Below are 10502 nucleotides of genomic sequence, written 5' to 3'. Positions count from 1 at the left end.
GCTCATTGTCCTCTCACTGGCCAGAACCGGCCTCCCGGTCACCAGTCACTAGGGTCCCGCATCTCCAGGCCGACAGCTGGGGTCCTGGCTGCTAGGTGAGGTTACACCTAGTCCTCCGCACCAACAAACCAACTTGCCCACCACCCTGTTAAACATGCAGCACACATGTTTAACAGGGAAACTGAGGCACACACAGTGCTCACACAAAACACTAAGCAAACCCACCCCCCCCGCTTCATCACAGTGGCCCTCTCCCACCGTGGCACCAAATGGAAAAACACTTCTTTGGGCGCCCCAGCGAGGCAGAGTGCCCCAGGCATCGCAGCAGCCGGGCCAAGCTGGAACCACGAGTGCGTGTCATAGAAAGTCCACGTGTGTCCCTGCCCTCACCGGGGAATCGGGGCTGAGATCTGCAACTCAGCCCCCGGGGTGTGTGTGTGTGTGTGTGTGTGGCGGGGGGGGGGGGGGGGGGCGCTCCCGGACTCTCAGGGCCAGATTTGAGGCCTGCTGCTTTTGATAGCAGCGAGAGAATGGGGGGAAGGTGACTGTGACGGGTTGGATCACAGAAACCCCCTTGGGAGCTGCCACCTGATGTGCCAAGACTATCTCTGCTCCTGTTTTCCCTGCCAGTTTAGGACTCCAGCACCCTGTCTTACTGAGCCAGACACTCCCGTCTGCTCCAACACGGACCCAGGGTCTGAATCACTTGCCCCGAAGCTGCAGGTTTACCTGAAAACAGCTCACAGAAGTGTGCTTGTCTCTAGCACTCAGATGCCCAACTCCCAATGGGGTCTAAACCCAAATAAATCCGTTTTACCCTGTATAAAGCTTATGCAGGGCAAACTCGTAAATTGTTCGCCCTCTATAACACTGATAGAGAGATATGCACAGTTGTTTGCTCCCCCAGGTATTAATACATACTCTGAGTAAATTACTAAATAAAAAGTGATTTTATTAAATACAGACAGTAGGATTTAAGTGGTTCAAAGTAGTAACAGACAGAACAAAGTAAGTCACCAAGCAAAATAAAATAAAATGCGCAAATCTATGCCTAATCAAACTGAATACAGATAATCTCACCCTCAGAGATGCTTCAGTAAGTTTTTTCTCAGACTGGACACCTTCGAGGCCTGGGCACAATTCTTTCCCCTGGTACAGCTCTTGTTGCAGCTCAGGTGATAGCTAGGGGATTCTTCATGATGGCTCCTCTCCCTCCCTGTTCTCTTCCCCCCTTTATATATCTTTTGCATAAGGCGGGAACCCTTTGTCCCTCTGGGTTTCCACCCCCCCTCACTGGAAAAGCACCAGGTTAAAGATGGATTCCAGTTCAGGTGACATGATCACATGTCATTGCAAGACTTCATTACCCACTTGCCAGCACACACATATACAGGAAGACTCACAGGTAAATACAGCCATCTGCAGACAATGGGAGTCATCAAGATTCCAAACCATCATTAATGGCCCACACTTTACATAATGACAATAGACCCTCAGAGTTATATTTTATATTTCTAGTTTTAGATACAAGAGTGGTACATTTATACAAATCAGATGATCACACTCAGTAGAGTATAAGCTTTGTAATGATACCTTACAAGAGACCTTTTGCATGAAGCATATTCCAGTTACATTATATTCACATTTTACCATATTTTTCTAAAACTATCCCAGTTACATTATATTGACTTATTATCATGTTTTTATAAAACCATATAGACTGCACAACATCACAGTGTCTTCCAGCCGCGGGCCAGCAGCTGCCTGCCCATCCCCCGATGCAGCACGGACACGAGCTAATGACCTCTGCAAACAGGGACCCCTGGCTCAGATGCCCTCCTGGTACAGTACCTGGAGCACCAGCTCTCTACCCCTCCCTCTATCTGTGCCCACCCCTCTGCCCGTCCATCCTCATACAGACCCTTCGATCTATCCCTCCTAGCCATCCATGTGCACATCTGTGACGAAGCGGTTCTGGTGGGACCCAACTGAGAGTGCCAACTCAGGACAAATTGCTTAAACAGGGCAGTTACACCCCAAGCCTGGGGTTTTTCCACCTCTAAGGCAAACCAAACCAGCCAAACTAAGAGGACTTCGGTCTCACCCCACTGGCTAACCACAAGTCTCACAAGCAATTTCCTTAGACAGTCCAGTTTCCCAGTATCACCACCAGTACCACTCATTATGGGGACAAATGGTTATGAAAACCAATACCCCAATAAAAGAAAAATAGATTCTCCCGATCCCAAAGGACCAAGCCCCAGACCCAGGTCAATATACAAATAGATCTTACCCACAAATCACGCTGTTGCCAATCCCTTAGAATCTAAAATCTAAAGTTTTATTGATAAAAGAAAAAAGATAGAGAAGAGAGTTAGAATTGGTTAAATGGAATCAATTACATCCAGCAATGGCAAAGTTCTTGGTTCAGGCTTGCAGCAGCGATAGAATAAACTGCAGGTTCAAATTAAGTCTCTGGAATACATCCCCTGCTGGGATGGGTCCTCAGTCCTTTGTTCAAAGCTTCAGCTTGTAGCAAAGTCCTTCCAGAGGTATGAAGCAGGATTGAAGACAAAATGAAGATGAGGCATCAGCCTTATCAGGGCTGGCTTTAGCAAGAGCGGGGCCCGATTCCTGGGGGCGGGGCTTGCAGCAAGCCCCGCCCCCAGGAATCGAGCCGCGCTCCGGCCGGGGTTGCCGGGCTTGGGTCTGACCCGGAGCCGCGGCGCGGGGGCCGCACCGGGGGGGAGACCCGAGCCGAGCCCAGCCGCGCCGCGCCGGGGGGGGGGAGACCCGAGCCGCACCGCGCCGGGGGGGGGAAGACCTGAGCCGCGCCGGGGGGGGGGGAACGGGGGGAGACCCGAGCCGCGCCGCGCCGCGGGGGGGACGGGGAGACTCGTGCCGCGCCGCGGGGGGGACCCAAGCCACGCCGCGGGGGCCGCGCCAGGGGGGGGGTACCCGAGCCGCGCCGCGGGGACCGGGCCGGGCCGGAGCCGACCCGAGCCGCGGGGACCGGGCCGGGCCAGAGCCGACCCGGGCCGCGCCGCGGGGGCCGGGCCAGACCCGGGCCGCGCCGCGGGGGCCAAGCCGAGCCGGGCGGCGCCACGGGGGCCGCGCTGGAGCCAAGCCGGGCCAGAGCCGCTGGGGCCTGCGGGAATGGGCCGCGCCTCCCCGGAGCCCTTCTTGCGCCCCCACCACCCCAGCTTACTTTGTGCTGCCGGCCCGCCCCTGCTTCTTTTCAGACTTCCCGCAAATTCGCGGGAAGCAGGGGAGGGGGCAGAGCGTTCAGGGGAGGGGAGGAGGGGGAAGTGAGCTGGGGGCGGGGTGGAGAGCTGCAGCGCGGGGCCCTCTTGGCGTGGGGCCCAATTCAGCCGAATCGGCTGAATCGGCCTAAAGCCGGCCCTGAGCCTTATACAGTCTTTTCCAGGTGTAAGGACACCTCTTTGTTCTTACTGTGGAAAATTACAGCAAAATGGAGTCTGGAGTCACATGGGCCAGTTCCTGCATACTTTGCTGAGTCTGAAGGCATATTTGCCTTCTCTCAATGGGTCCATTGTATAGCTGATGGTCCTTAATGGGCCATCAGGCAGGCTAGACAGAGCTAATCTCAGCTTGTCTGGGATGTCACGCAGCAGCATAGCATAAGTTTGCCATACAGACCGTATAGAGCCAATATTCATAACTTCAACTACCAAACTGATACACACATATAGACAGCATAATCATAACCAGCCAACCATAACCTTGTCTTAGACACCCCATTTGACCCCCTTTATACAAGATTTGGGTGCCACTACAGGACCTTGGTTGCAACAATGATCTATATGGTCCCAGTTTATGTCAATAACGTCACAACATCACCTGTCTATCCCCAGACACACCCCTCTATTCATCTATCGATCCCGCTGTTCCTCTGTAAACCCCCTCTTGATTCGTCCATCAATCCCCACACCCCAGCCATACCCCCGTCTATGTACACCCCCTATCTGTCTATCCCCATCCACCCCTGCTATCTATCTATTCCCATACACCCCCTCTATCTATCTATCTATCTATCTATCTATCTATCTATCTATCCCCATATGCCCCTCTATCCAGGGCCGGCTTTAGGACCTGCATGGCCCGATTCGAATACCCGGCGGCGGTCCAGGTGTTCGGCGGCACTTCGGCGGCTGGGGGTCCGCTCTGGGTCACAGCACTGAAGGACCCCCCCGCCACCGAAGGAACACGGAAGACCTGGAGCGGACCCTATGCCACCGAAGACCCGGAGCGGACCGCCGCCGGATGAGTAAAAAAAATTAAAAAGGCACCTAAAGCCAGCCCTGCCTCTATCAATCTATCCCCATACACCCCCTCTATCTCTATACACCCCCTCTATCTCTCCCCATCAGCAGGATATCTGTGCACACACTGTAATTGTGGATGGCAGGCAGGTTTATCTCACTGTCCAATGTGTTACCAGTTTGCCTATATGGACCAGCTCAGAGGTTGGTGGGGGCAATGAAAGTTTTGTGTTGCTGTCCTATTCAGGGTATGGGGCAGGGTAGGGTACCAAAGGACTGAACTCTACACTGAAGACACTTGATTCTACTGGGATTTGAACTTATACCACTGGAATCAAAGTCCAGAGTGCTAACCATTACACCATAGACCCCTCTAAAACACAGCAGCCCACAAAGATGAGGTTGTGTTGGGTTTTGGCATTGGGAACACACTCCTGTACCATGAATACTGCTGCGGTTCAGGTCGCCCCATCTCCAAGAAGATCTGTTAGAACTGGGAAAGGTCCAGAGATGGCCTAGAACAATGATTAAGAGCACGGAGCAGCTGTGTAAGGAGAGATTAAAAAGACTGGGACTGTTCATCTTAGAAAACAGACAACTGAGGGGGGATATGCTAGAAGTCTATAAAATCGTGACTGGGGTGGAGAAAGTCAATAAGGAAGTGTTACTTACGCCTTCCTGTAACACACAAACCAGGGATCACCCAATGAAATTACTAGGCAGCAGGTTTAAAACAAACGTAAGGAGGTATTTCTTCACAGTCAACCTGTGGAACTCATTGCCAGAGGATGTTGTGATGGCCAATAGTATAACAGAGTTCAAAAAAAGAACTAGATAAGTTCCTGGTCTATGAATGGCTATTAGCCAAGAGGGCCAGGGACACAGCCCCATGCTCTGGGTGTCGCTAAACCTCTGACTGCCCCAGCTGGCACAGATCCACGGGGTCTGGTCTATGCCCCAGGCCCTTGGGAGTGACCCCTTTAGTGCATCAGGCTTCAAGGACCCATACCGCTCCTGCCATACTTGGAAACTGGGCCTTCAAGCAACCCCTCTCTTTCTCTTTGGCTCCTGGTGTGTGTGTGTGTAGATTGGTTTGAGCCAATCCTAAATGACCCATTCATACCACTGCAGACTGTCAGGTGACACAGTACCCACCCCATCCCTGCTCTGCCTCCACAGCGGCTTTTAATTCTTTGTGCGCTGCACATAGCAATGCAAAGCACAAAGGGAAACTGAGACACGCACCGGCTTCCCCAAAACACTACCAAAATTCCCACTTCATCACCCCAGGATCCACAGGTTCGGTCCCGTCGGGGGTGCCATCAGTGCTTAATTTGCGCTGGGGCCAACCCCTCGCACCTCTTGGCTTGGCAGTTCACAGCGATGGCACCTCTGGGCTCCTGGCCAGCAGCTGCCACTCTCCGGCCGCCCAGCTCGGAAGGCAAAGCGCAGAGCTGCAGAGGCAAGGGTGGCACGGTACGGCGTTGCGTCCCTTACTTGTGCACTGCTGCTGGCGGCGGCGCTGCCTTCCGAGCTGGGTGCCCGGCCCGCAGCCGCTGTTCTCCAGTGGTCGTAGGCAAGAGGAGTGGGGCTGGCCTGTGTGGGGAGGTTGTGATAGGGAGCTCGGGGCAGTGTGTGGGGAGGCAGTGGTGCCAACATACCAGTTCCCCAGGGTGCCATTTCCCCAAAGGCTGGCCCTGCTTGTGGCCCTCTGACCTGGACACATTATTCCAGCTGCAGTTGCACCCAGGTCACCGAGAGTCGGGGAGGTACTTGGGGCACTCGGAGTCTGGGCAGCACGCACTGGGTAGTGCTTTAGATCATTGTGCTTCGTTGTCTTCAACTCCAGGCTTGGGTCAACCCCTGACAAAGCACCTCAGGGTGACTGGCACCCTGGCGGTGCAGTCATTACAAATGCTCTGGAAGGGAGAGCAGTCAGCTGGTTCCATGGTGTAATGGTTAGCACTCTGGACTCTGAATCCAGCGATCCGAGTTCAAATCTCGGTGGAACCTGGGCTATACAGCTTTTTAGTTTAACAGTTCATCTTTCCTCACCTTTGGTGCAAACTTTTCTTTGAGCATTTTACTTCGATGAGCCATTCTCCACCCTCTAGAGTTCCCTGCCTGACGGTTCTGTTCGCTTTTCTTTTCTCTGCTGTGTTTTCCTTTTCCTTTCTCTTTTTCTTTCATATGGGGACTGCAACAACAGTTTTTCTCAGTTATATACAAGGGGCCTACATCCTAAAAAAAGAAGGAGTCTGGTGGCACCTTAAAGACTAACAGATTTATTTGGGCATAAGCTTTCGTGAGTAAAAACCTCACTTCTTCGGATGCATAGCACGGATGCATTTTTACTCACGAAAGCTTATGCCCAAATAAATCTGTTAGTCTTTAAGGTGCCACCAGACTCCTTGTTGTTTTTGTAGATACAGACTAACACGGCTACCCCCTGATACTTTACATCCTAAAGTGATTGATAGATGAGAAATAGAGAGATAAGATCCCATCAGAAATAGATAGATAGGTGCTAAGAAAGAAAGAAAGAAAGAATAGATAGATAGATAGATAGGGTTTATGGGGATAGCTAGATAGCTAGATAGATGAAGACAGCACAAGAAAGAAAGAAAGGAAAGGCTGTGATAGATTATAAGCTGATAGCTAGAATAGACATCATTAGAAAAAGATGGTTTAATAATATGTAGATTGATAGATAAATACCATCAGCAATTGATAGATGTACACTATCACGGAGTGTAGTGGAGTCCAGGCCCTGCACCCCCACTTCCTGCGATTCACTGTGACTCTCAGCCAGCCAGTAAAATGGAAGGTTTATTGGACGACAGGAACACAGTCCCAAACAGAGCTTGTAGGTACAACCAGGACCCCTCAATCAAGTCTTTCTGGGGGGCAGAGAGCTTAGACCCCAGCGCTAGGGCTCCCTCTGTTTCCCCAGCCAGCTCCAAACTGAAACCCCTTCCAGCCGTCTCACACCCCCTCCCCCGGGTTCCTCCTCCAGCCTTTGTCCAGTTTCCCAGGCAGAAGGTGTCACCTGGCCCCAACCCCCCTCCTGGGCTTGTTACATGCTCAGGTATCTTCCCTCAAGGAAAGTCTCCCATCCCACACACAGTCCCAGTAAAACTCCCCTGCAACATTCCCAGGTCAATACTCCCCACTCCCCGCTGTGTCACATATGCCATCAGACAGACATAGATAGATAGATAGATAGAGGGGGTGGATGGGGATAGATAGATAGATAGAGGGGGTGGATGGGGATCGATAGATAGATAGAGGGTGTGTGTGGGGATAGATAGATAGATAGATAGATAGAGGGGGTGGATGGGGATCGATAGATAGATAGATAGAGGGGGTGGATGGGGATCGATAGATAGATAGAGGGTGTGTGTGGGGATAGATAGATAGATAGATAGATAGATAGAGGGGGTGGATGGGGATAGATAGATAGATAGATAGATAGATAGAGGTGGTGGATGGGGATCGATAGATAGATAGAGGGTGTGTGTGGGGATAGATAGATAGATAGATAGATAGAGGGGGTGGATGGGGATAGATAGATAGATAGATAGATAGATAGAGGGGGTGGATGGGGATAGATAGATAGATAGAGGGTGTGTGTGGGGATAGATATATAGATAGATAGATAGAGGGGGTGGATGGGGATAGATAGATAGATAGATAGAGGTGGTGGATGGGGATCGATAGATAGATAGATAGAGGGTGTGTGTGGGGATAGATAGATAGATAGATAGATAGAGGGGGTGGATGGGGATAGATAGATAGATAGATAGATAGATAGATGGGGTGGATGGGGATAGATAGATAGATAGATAGATAGATAGAGGGGGTGGATGGGGATAGATAGATAGCGGGGGTGTACAGAGATAGACAGTTAGAGGGGGTGCCTGGGGATGGATGGATAGATAGATAGACAGATAGAGGGAGTGTATGGGGATAGATAGATAAAATACTATCATAAATAGAAAGAAAGAAAGAAGTGATAGATTATATGCTGATAGATAGAATAGACGTTGGAATAAGGTGGCTGATAGATATATGCCTTCAGAGACAGATAGAAAATGAAGCGAGAGGACAGATGCTGATAGAATAGATGCCATTAGAAAGGGATAGATTGGTAGATAGCTTAAATACCACCAGAACTAGATAGATATAAGGCAGGGAAGAAAGAAGGGAAGGGAAGACACAAATGAGATGCTGATAGACCAGCTGGCATTAGAAAGAGATGGTCAGATACATAGACTGATAGACACTGTCAGAAACCTGGATCTGCCATCAGAGAGAGGGGGAAGTGGATAGAGCAGATGCCCTTAGAAAAGGCGGGACAGAGACTCTCAGAGGGAGGAACTGGCTAGATTAGCTGCAGGCAGCGAAGGAAGGGGGGGCTGGCTCTCTAGCTGGGCTGGGCAGACAAGCGAGCTGCAGGGCGCTAGATGAGGAGCCCCTGCTCATTCAGGCACACGGAAGAGGACAAGGGCTTGGTGAGCGGAGCCCCAACAAGAACGGCTGCTCAGGGGCTGCGAAAAAGCCAGTATGTTTCATCACTCTCCTGCTGATCCTCCAGCAACAGCGAGCCCGGATAGCTCAGTCGGTAGAGCATCAGACTTTTAATCTGAGGGTCCAGGGTTCAAGTCCCTGTTCGGGCGAGTCTCGCTTTTGGCAAACGAGTAAATTGTGGCATTTTGAGTGGTTCAGAAACAGCGGCTTAGTTTCTAAAAATGACTCTTTTTAGTGTGTGTGTGAAATGGCTGCGAGCCCCAGGGACTGATCACAAGGGGGTGTGTATGAAATGATTGCTTTCCCCGGTGACTCTTTGTGTGTGTGTGTGTGTGTGTGTGTGAAATGGTTGTGAGGCCCAAGGACTGATCACAAGGGTGTGTGTGTATGTGAAATGATTGCTTTCCCCAGTGACTCATTGTGTGTGTGTGTGTGTGTGTGTGTGAGAGAGAGAGAGAGAGAAATGGCTGCTTGCCCCAGTGACTGGTTACAAGGTGTGTGTGTGTGTGTGTGTGTTAAATGGCTGCTCGCCCTACTGACTGATTGTGTGTGTGTGAGGGAAGAGGCAAGGGAGGTAATATCTTTTATTAGTCCAACTTCTGCTGGCGAGAGAGAGGCTTTCGAGCTGACGGAGCTCCCCTTCGGGCCCGTGTGGTTAGGTAAAACAGAGATCAGTCACACACACGATACCACCCGGGTCGGCTCTCGCACACTCGCTGTAGTGCAAACAGGAAGTCAAGCTACATGATCACAGTCGCCTTAGAAGCTGTGAACTCACCAGGGGCTGCCGAGGCGGCTGTGCAAGACAGCCGAGCTGGTGGGCCTGATGCAGGGGGCGGGGCATTAGGTTTGTGTCATCCTGAAGTTTTAGGACTTTTTGTTGAACCCCCAAAGCTTGAAAAAACCCAAATCATGTTGTGCCAAACAAAATGTTGTGCTGTTTGTTTTTTAAAAAAAGGTGTTTATAGTTCAAAAAAATAAAAACAGAGTAAATGTTGAACACAACAGTCATTTTGAATTAAAAAAAAAATCCAAACATTTCATTCTGAAAACGGCGAAACAAAATGCCTCTCTTTTTTTTCCTTTCTGATTTTGTTTTCAACCAAAGTTGTGAAATATTTTGGTTGACCCGAATCTGCGTTGACTCTAATCAAAGCAAACATATTTGAAACTGTTTTGTTTTCTACATTGCACTTCTATTAAAATATAATATATATAATATATATTATATTATATATTATATATATTAGCATATATATTATAATATAGTATATTCTTATATATATATTCTATATGTATATCGATATAATGTATATAGAATGTTTTGTATTAGAATATTTTGACATTTCATTTCAATAATGCCAAAACATTAGAATAGAATAGAAAATTAGGATTGGAAGGGACCTCAGGAGGTATCTAGTCCAACCCCCTGCTCAAAGCAGGACCAACCCCAACTAAATCACCCCAGCCAGGGCTTTGTAAAGCCAGGCCTTAAAAACCTCTGTGGGGAAATAGAGCAGGGGGGCCTTCTTTTCAATAGCCAGAGCTGTGAATCTGAAGGCCCCAAAATAAACTCTCCGACAGAGATCTGTGATGCTAACTACCCTTACAGAAAGCAGTACAGGCCAGGGCCCAGGCCAGGGCCTGAACTAGACTAGACGGCACAATTCCCTGCCAAACTCGGTCAAG

At 50.1% G+C, this 10502-nt stretch overlaps 2 non-coding genes across 2 annotated transcripts; both read left to right on the top strand.

Moving 5' to 3' along the window:
- Window positions 1–6224: 6224 nt before the first annotated feature.
- TRNAQ-CUG (transfer RNA glutamine (anticodon CUG)) lies at window positions 6225–6296 on the top strand. The gene has a single exon. It is a non-coding gene; the product is annotated as a tRNA-Gln (tRNA).
- Window positions 6297–8889: 2593 nt separating this feature from the next.
- Window positions 8890–8962, top strand: TRNAK-UUU (transfer RNA lysine (anticodon UUU)). Its single transcript has one exon. It is a non-coding gene; the product is annotated as a tRNA-Lys (tRNA).
- The last annotated feature ends 1540 nt before the right edge of the window (window positions 8963–10502 follow it).

The sequence above is a fragment of the Chrysemys picta genome, chromosome 16, assembly GCF_011386835.1.
Source record: "Chrysemys picta bellii isolate R12L10 chromosome 16, ASM1138683v2, whole genome shotgun sequence".
NCBI lineage: Eukaryota > Metazoa > Chordata > Testudines > Emydidae > Chrysemys > Chrysemys picta.
This window is presented reverse-complemented; position numbering and strand designations above follow the sequence as displayed.